Source organism: Vicia villosa, unplaced genomic scaffold, assembly GCF_029867415.1.
Source record: "Vicia villosa cultivar HV-30 ecotype Madison, WI unplaced genomic scaffold, Vvil1.0 ctg.001687F_1_1, whole genome shotgun sequence".
NCBI classification, from domain to species: Eukaryota; Viridiplantae; Streptophyta; class Magnoliopsida; order Fabales; family Fabaceae; genus Vicia; species Vicia villosa.
Window position 1 is genome coordinate 29059 of NW_026705698.1, and position 8371 is coordinate 37429.

The 8371-nt window shown below is 35.3% G+C and overlaps 1 long non-coding RNA gene across 1 annotated transcript; it reads right to left on the reverse strand.

Annotated features, from left to right (window-relative positions):
• Positions 1 to 1414: 1414 nt before the first annotated feature.
• On the reverse strand, positions 1415 to 2370 carry LOC131636295 (uncharacterized). The gene is made up of 3 exons (XR_009294021.1): positions 2265 to 2370; positions 1904 to 1953; positions 1415 to 1763 (listed from the first exon to the last, which is right to left on the reverse strand). It is a non-coding gene; the product is annotated as an uncharacterized LOC131636295 (long non-coding RNA).
• Between the last annotated feature and the right edge of the window lie 6001 nt (positions 2371 to 8371).

Genomic DNA, 8371 nt, shown 5'->3' on the forward strand with positions numbered 1-8371 from the left:
CCTAACCTTCTTGCTCATCCCTGGTGAATTTACAACACTACCCCTTGTTTCGGAAGTTCATTTCCGAAAAGGTACTCTTTTTTGAAAAAAATGTGTTTTCGGAAATGAACTTCCGAAAACGTGTTTTTTTTAATATAAAATATTGATTTCGGAGATGCATCTCCGAAATAAAGTTACATTTTCAGAAAATGTGGTGTTTCGGAAGTTCATCTCCGAACTCACCCCCCTTGGAGGAATTCGGAAATGCACTTCCGAAAAAAGGTCTGGACAGAAGAAAAATAACAAACAAGAACGATTCGCTTTATTTAATCGGATGAAGACGATGGAGGAGACGCTGCAACAGGTTAGAAAGTCCTGATCCTCTAGAAATCCATACCACATTGTAACTTACCAACATAATAAACAACAACAAAAAACTTATGAGCAAACTATACTTACATCATAGTGGTGTAGATCCTTATCAGCCACTCGCAACTGAAAATGATTAGCACGAACTTGAATTTTCCTTCCCAATTTTCCTTCCCAATTTTCCTTCTGAGACGACGGAGCCGACTCTAGAGTAGCCTTCTGTTTAACTTCGGCAGTCAGGCTCTCGATGGAGATCAGAGCCGAACTCAAGGAAGCAACCGGCGCTGCGACAGATGGAACAAACGGCGCTGAAACAGATGGACGAACAACCGGAGCTGCAACAACAGACGGAGGAGAGGTAACCGGGGCCGGAGCATATGACGGAGGAGGTGGATGTCCGGAGGAAGAAGGATTGGAGGTACGTCCACCGCGAGAGCCACGGCCACCACCACCACGGCCTGATCCTGCAGCATTGATGGATGATTGTTGAGAATGTGCAGGAGATGGTTGACTCCGGCGATTTTCGGGATGATTTCCTCCACCGCGACGAGACATTGTGATGAAAGCAGTAACAAGAGATAGAAAACGTTAAAGCAAAGAAGAAGACTTAGGATCGAAAATGATTTGGGATATTTTGAAAGAAAAATGGGTGAGAAGCTTTTAAATAGGAAAGTGTTTTAGAAGTTAACCGTCTGAGAGTGGTGGGGAGAAGGAAAAGGGAACTTCGAAATTTCAAAAGGTTTTTTATTCTTTTAAATAAGGCGTGGCTGTGGAGCTTCCCAATTTTTGTTACGTAGGCTTTTAAGTAGGAAAGTGTTACCACATTTCTTAGAAGGTAACCGTCTTAGAAGGCTTACGTAGGCACATGTGTCCACATTTCTTACCTGATCAGGGGACGTCATTACAAAAAAATCAAACAAAGGGGTGCGCTGAGAAAGTCAAAGTTCTATGTTTATAATCCAGAAGATGGATAGTGTTCGCGGCGATGAAATCCAAGAATCTACATATTGAAATCAGAACAATCCAAAAACTAAGATGATAAATCCAATACAAAAACATTGTGCGATACAATCCGAAATCAGAACAAAACAAAACAAAACACGTCAAACAAAACAAAAACACGTTATTCTGCCCGACGAGCGTTACAAAATACACATCAAACAAAATAAAAACACGTTATTCTTCCCGACGAGCGAACTCCTCCGAATGAAGATAATTATACCAATCCTCATCCCACTCAGTATCAGAACCATCAGCGTTGATCACGCCTGAAGACTGAGTCTGCACGTCCGAGCCATGGACCCCCAGGGGACGAGAAGCAGAACCAGTCAAAACCTTCTTCTTCTCCTTCACCTCCTTCACCTCCTTCACCTCCTTCTTTGAAGAACCCTTTCTTCCCTTAGCGCCACCCATTCCTGCGTAAAAATGAAGAAAGAAAGGTCCATGAGACCTCCTTTTATAAAAGAAGAAAGGGACACAAACTTCAAAGAAACAGGCACAATAAACAAAGGCGTTAAAAATAAAGTACTTGCAAATTAAAACGAACACTCCCTACCCTCTCTAGAAGACGCAGTCCTGCGTGCTGGTTGATTGTCTGACATGTTCCTGTAAACAATTGAAATCGATTAATATGCGAGACAAAATAAAAAACAAAAAAATTTGAACTTCTGATACATTTCGGAAGTTCATTTTCGAAAACTGGGATGGAGGTGTTTTCGGAAATGAACTTCCGAAACACCCCTGCGATGGAGTTTTCTGCAACTTCCATGGCAGACCCCTAAACCAAACTTCAAACCAAATCAAAATGCTTCTAAACAACCTAAATACTACTAACAACCTAACCATATATCATTTATGCAATTAAAACCCTAAATAACATGCATTTGAATAATAGATCTAAAAATTTCAAAACTTACAAAGTGTTAGGATTGAGGGCTTTTGAATGTTGTTTAGCAGTGTGATTGGAGCCTTGATGCAGCTTTGGAATTCTGTTTGCACAAATTTTCGCCTTTGCCACTTTTTATTTTGATTTAGGGTAAATGATTGGGGGAGGGGGAGTGTTTTGATAAATCTGCAGAAATCGCAGTATTTCGGAAGTGAACTTCCGAAATAATGTTTTCGGAAATGAACTTCCGAAATAAGTCAATTTTTTCAAAAAAAAACGCTTTCGGAAATGAACTTCCGAAGCAGGGATATTTTAGAATTTTCGCTGGGGGTGACCCCATAGGGAGGTGGCTAAAGAAATTTTCTTATAAATTAGACATAATTTTTAATAGAAAATAAATTGTAAAAATATTAAAGCAAATAATGTTAGTCGAATATATATATTCATATGACATTATAAATGTTATAGTACTAAAAAGATTTACTTTATATGAGAATACATTCTTTTTCATTAAGACATCTCATCAGATACTCTTTCCGTATATAATGGTTCAAAAGAAGACTTCTTGGTCAAGGTCTTTAAAAATTATTAGAAACTTGAAAACACTGATATTCACGTTAAAGTAATATTTCTAAGACATTATAGAAAAAATAGTAAAAAAATAAAACAGTAGCACAACATACTAGTCTCTCACCTAATTATGATTATACAAATTTAAAATATATTATGTCAACAATTACATAAAATATATGATAAAATAAAGGTATAATTATTTAAACCATTCTTAAAATTTGGTTATTTTTTGTATTTGATCCTTATAGTTTTTTATTATCTTCCGCTGACATCCTACCAAATGTGAGGTGATCATGACTTTACGTGTCTATTAATCGGGAGAACTGTAAGTGCACAGTCGTGTCGTGTAATTTTAAAAGATATTGAATCTACAGGGATCAATGTCAACTTAGTGAACTCTATTGTTGCTTTGTAAAGCTAAGACTAGCGATATTTTATTTATGTTTTAGAGGTGAAATAATACTAAATCTTGTTAAAATAATAATAAACGGATACCGGTACGTAATTCGTCAAGCTTAGGGAATCCGAAGTTCCACTGACCTGGTTTTTAATCTAACAAAAATCCTCCATTAAATACTGTTAATTTAAAAGTCCTTTTCTCAAACTCTCGTTCTATTGAATCAGACTATGATTCTAACTCGTAACGTATGCTCTCGCTATCCCATCAGATTTAAAACCACTTTTTGAAAACAACAGAATCAATAGAGTTTCTCTTTCAGTAAATAATACTCATTTAAAAACCCTTATCTCAAATTCTCGCTCTGTTGATTCAGGTTATGCTAGTAATCCCTAACGTATGCTCTTGCTGTCCCACCGAGTTTAAAAGCACGCTTTGAAAATGAATGAAGATCTAATTAGTTTTAATACGCTCTCAATGTCCTTAAAACTAATGTCAAGTGTCCACTATCCGGTTTTAAACCTCAAACTCTCGCTCTGTTGGTTACTAACCTTAGTCTAGTTTTAAAATATCAAACTTTCGCTCTGTTGATTTCTAATCCTTTTAATAAATTCAATTGGATACTAAAACTAGAAAAAGTGATTTTTGATAAAATAATATTTAGGCTAACTTGTTTCGGATCCCTTTTAGTTCGATTAGTTTACACACCGATATCTAATCGATTTAGCTAAACACACTTATTAAATTAAACATGCATAAACAATCATAGTTCATATATTTAGACATATTCAATAATTTATAAGCAAGAAATATAAAACTATAAATTAAATAAATGATAGAAACCTGGAAATAATACTTGAATGAATTCTTGAACTTCAAAAGTAACGGAGCACTCCACCACAGGCTGGCTGGATCTACTCTTGGAACTTTTGAATCGAAAGGAAAATAAATCAAAGAATAAAAAAAAGCACTTAGATCCAACGTAAGGTTAGACCAGTAAAAATACACAACAATTTCCAGTGTAGAAATTGTTGTGAGAAAATATTATATGCCTAAGAATTAGAAATGAAAATGAAAATAAAATTAAAGATAGAAAACTGCTCTGGAAAATACGAATACAAATTGAAAGCAATTGTTCGGTAAAAATGCTGACCCCTTTTGTTGGTCAAGCATGTTCCTTATATAGTGCTTACTTTCTAACTTCCATTTCCAAAATTGTAGGAAGTCGGGTCTTAGTCTTCCTAAAATGTAGCAAATGAATTAACGTTGCAAGAAAATAGGAGAATTGAAGAAGTCTTTGAGATGTGCATCTCAATTTATTCATGGTGTGGCAGAAATTGAAGAAGAAAAAATCCTTGGAAAATGAGAGGCGGTGTCATACCCCAAAATTTTCCCATCCCATTTCTTCTATTCAAACTCATATCAAAGTGCAAGACTCAAAGGCATACTCTCCTAAACAATGACCTCCTGAACTAGGGTTTTGATTTCTCTGAAGAAAATGAATGAATCAAGATCACCAATGGACTTCATATGACTTCTTATGTTTCAAACTGTCTCTATGACAAAATTCAAGTTTCAATTCCAAGGATTGACCACTCAATTGCTCAGAAAGTCAACAGTCGACTAGTTTGACCTAAAAGTCAACTGTGGTCAAAGTACAGTCAAAATTCCTGATTTTTGGTCAACATCCTTATTTTGAAGTATCATTCATCATTTGATCAAGGATTGATCATGATTCATCAAGAAGAGTTCAGAAATCAACAAATTCAAAAGTTTCTAAATTAGGGTTTTCATAGGAGAAAGTCAACTGAACTTTGACCAGCCATAACTTTCACCTGGAACATCAGAAATTTCCCATCCAAAGCTCTATTTTAAGGAAATTGAATTCTCTACAACTTTGTCTCTCACATGCCAAGTCTAAAAATGCTTCATTTGAGAGATATGGAGCAAAAGATTATAGGTCCTTTTTGAAAGTCAACCAAAAGCAGTTTTTTGTCAAAGCCAATATCATCAAGATAAAATCCTCAAATGGAAAAAAATTCCAAAGTGGCTTGTAGAGGACATCTTGAGGTTTCCAAAAAGTCCTAGAACTCTTCCATATCTTAAAAATTGAGGGAGATATGCCTTGTCAAAGTTGGACAAAATTGAGTGAAAAATAGGAAGTAAAAGTGGTTCAAAATGAATTTCTTTGCAAGCAAACCCAATCTTTTTGGCCCAAGCTTGATCCCCAAGATATCCAAGGCCCCAAATCAGATTGTCACGAATTTTGCAATATTTATTTGATTTTATATGAATTTTTAATCATTTAAAAATGATTTTAATTCATGTAAATCAAGTAAAAATCAAATATTTGGTTAGAGATATGATATTAATCAATTCCAATCATCAATAAAACCTCATGATCAATATAATTTCGTGCAAAATATGATTGATTGAAAAAATATTGAAATTTGGCAAAATTAGAAAGATTAAAGATCAAATTTCAATCAAAGATCAAATGATTGATTCAAAAGGATCTTGGCCAGTTTTATTGACCTAATTTGTTCCTATATATAAGTGCAAGTATCTCAGACCTCAAGGGGACGAAATTTGGAGGAAAAGGCTAGGGTTTGAAGTTTGCAAAAAATCAAAGAAAAGGTGAAAAATTCGTGCCATTCTTTCCAGCCACTTTCAAATCTACACAATAATTCCACTCCATTCTCAAGGTAATATATTGTGAGAATAGGCCATTAGGTAAGCCCCGTGACGTTTAGAATGTGTGTTCCATGTTGTTCATACTTATTCATATTCTTGAAATTCATAAGTCATGATTTATCGTGTTTCAATTTGATCTAACCACATGGTTGAGTTCCTTGTATGATTTGGAGAAGGTCTGGACCATTGAGATCGTTCCATAGCACACGAATGAGGAGTTGCCATGATTAGGGCGTACTGACTATAGGCAATTGGTTTCAACGCTACAAGCGTTTTTAGGCCAAACGGACCTCACCAATGGATTCAGGAGGGGATTTTACATAGATTTGGGTCATTTTAATATATTGATGCCATTGTTTTTACGTGTTTCCGAATTGCAGAATTTCAAAGGAGTTTTCCGCGGGTAAATCCGCAGGAAAATTCCTAACATATTCCGCAGGTAATCTAGAGGAAGAAGATGAAGTGGACCTGGGGCGTTGGAGATTCGTGATTGGTAGGTCAATGGTGCATAATATCTCTCCTCACGCGTGTAGGAATGGCATTGGGCGGTCAACATCAATGCAATCTCTTTCTTGTGCTGATTGGTCACGCGTGAAAGTCGTGGGGCCCCTATGACTTTGTTTGTTTGAATTGCAGGTTTTGTCAATTATTTATACTTATTAATCCAAGACTATTTTTTTAACACTGACGAAGCTTGGTTGGTGAAAGATGTGTTTGTGTGATTCTCCAAACCTGGGTTCGATACCCAGGTGTAGCGTTTTAATTCTTTTCTTTATTTCCATAGATTTCTACAGATCCCACGCATCCACGCGCAGGTGCATGCCGTGGACCCCCAGGTGTCCACCACCAGATCAATACAAAGCCAAATCCAACGATCCAGAAGCGTCCCACACCATACACTCTCAGGATTGCACCATACAAAATTAGAGCTAAGTTTTCAATTAATTCTTTTTCTTTTTCTTTTTAAATTTCATTCAAGAATTATTTTCTTTCTTTAATGCTTTAATTTAATCTTTTCTAAAAATTTTTTCACTAATTAAATAACATTATCTTTTGATAATTATTTAATCGAAACACTCGATTTTTCTCATAACATTAAAAATAATTGTTTCTAACAATAAAAATTATTATTTTTGTATATACTTTTAATTAATTAATTTTTAGGTTTGTTAACCTCGATTCATTTATAAACCCTAATAGCCTTAGGTTTACTGGTAGGTGTTGCCCATTAACCCTGATTAACTTGCTCCCCATTTGGGGTTTTGTCAATTCATTTGTTTGCCTAAATTGTTACAATTTTAATTTTTGATATGTTACATTATAATTGTTGAGATCTTTAATGCACTAACATTTTTCTTCTTCGTGGCTAATTTTCAGGATTAACCAAAATCCTTCAGCCACGCGCCATCAGATCAAAAAGCTAAGTTTCTAATTCTTTTTTTGTTTAAATATCATTTTAATTTTTATTTTGCCTACCTAAAATAGGGTTTGCCTCAAATAGTCAATGAATCCCTCCTACGCTAACCCTTATTATTCTCCTTTTTAATTTTCAGAGTTCGAGGAAGATCAAGGCATTCAAGGATTTTGACTAATTATTGTTCCCTCTTATTTTCTGTCTTTTATTTCCCCTTCCCCGCAGATGTTTATTATAATAGCGTAGGACTTTTATTTTTCTGCCTTTAATTTCTGCAATTTTAAACTGAGTGGTTAGTAATCTTAGGGAGTGCAAGCCTTGAACTGAATTAGATCACTAATTATAAGATAAAATATCTGAATTAACCACCTGATTGTGCCACACACACACCTTTAGGGTAATTCCTCTTGTTGCCTTGTTGCCTTTGTTGCCTATTGCCTTATGATTCTATTGCCTCTAATTATACTAAATAATAGTCAAGTCCCCCGATTCCGAGGATACCTAAAGCAAGGTTTCCTAAAGAGATTGAAAATCGTCTAGTCCCTCGAAGTTTCCTCGGTAAAAGATGATTGTCCCAATTGCTAAGGTATCCTCGCATGATGCCTAAAAATATTAAATGACTATTATATCCTTCCCTTAGACTACCTGCCCTCTTTATGGCAGGGACAATCTTGTGGTGAACGATAAACCTCGATGACCCTTAATATCCAATTGAAAGACTTCCTGCCCTCTCATGGTATGGATAGACCCTTTCACCCTGAAAGGCTAAAAGAACAAATTTCAAAACTTAGGGTAGTTGCTACTAATTGCTTGCTCTAAATTCAAAATCTTTTTCCCACTCTTTTCAAAAATCAAATTAAAAAAGACTACGCTTATTTACAAGCTAAAGTCCTTATTCAAAATATTTTCAAACAATTCAAACAAACCAGTGAGCTAAGCAATTAAGAGCCCGTGGAAAACCATGGATACAAAGGGTGCCTTAAACCTTCCTTTTGTATAACTTACCCCCCGAACTTAAAATTTCTTTTAAAGGTTTTTTTCTGTTCTTTTAGCCTTTCTA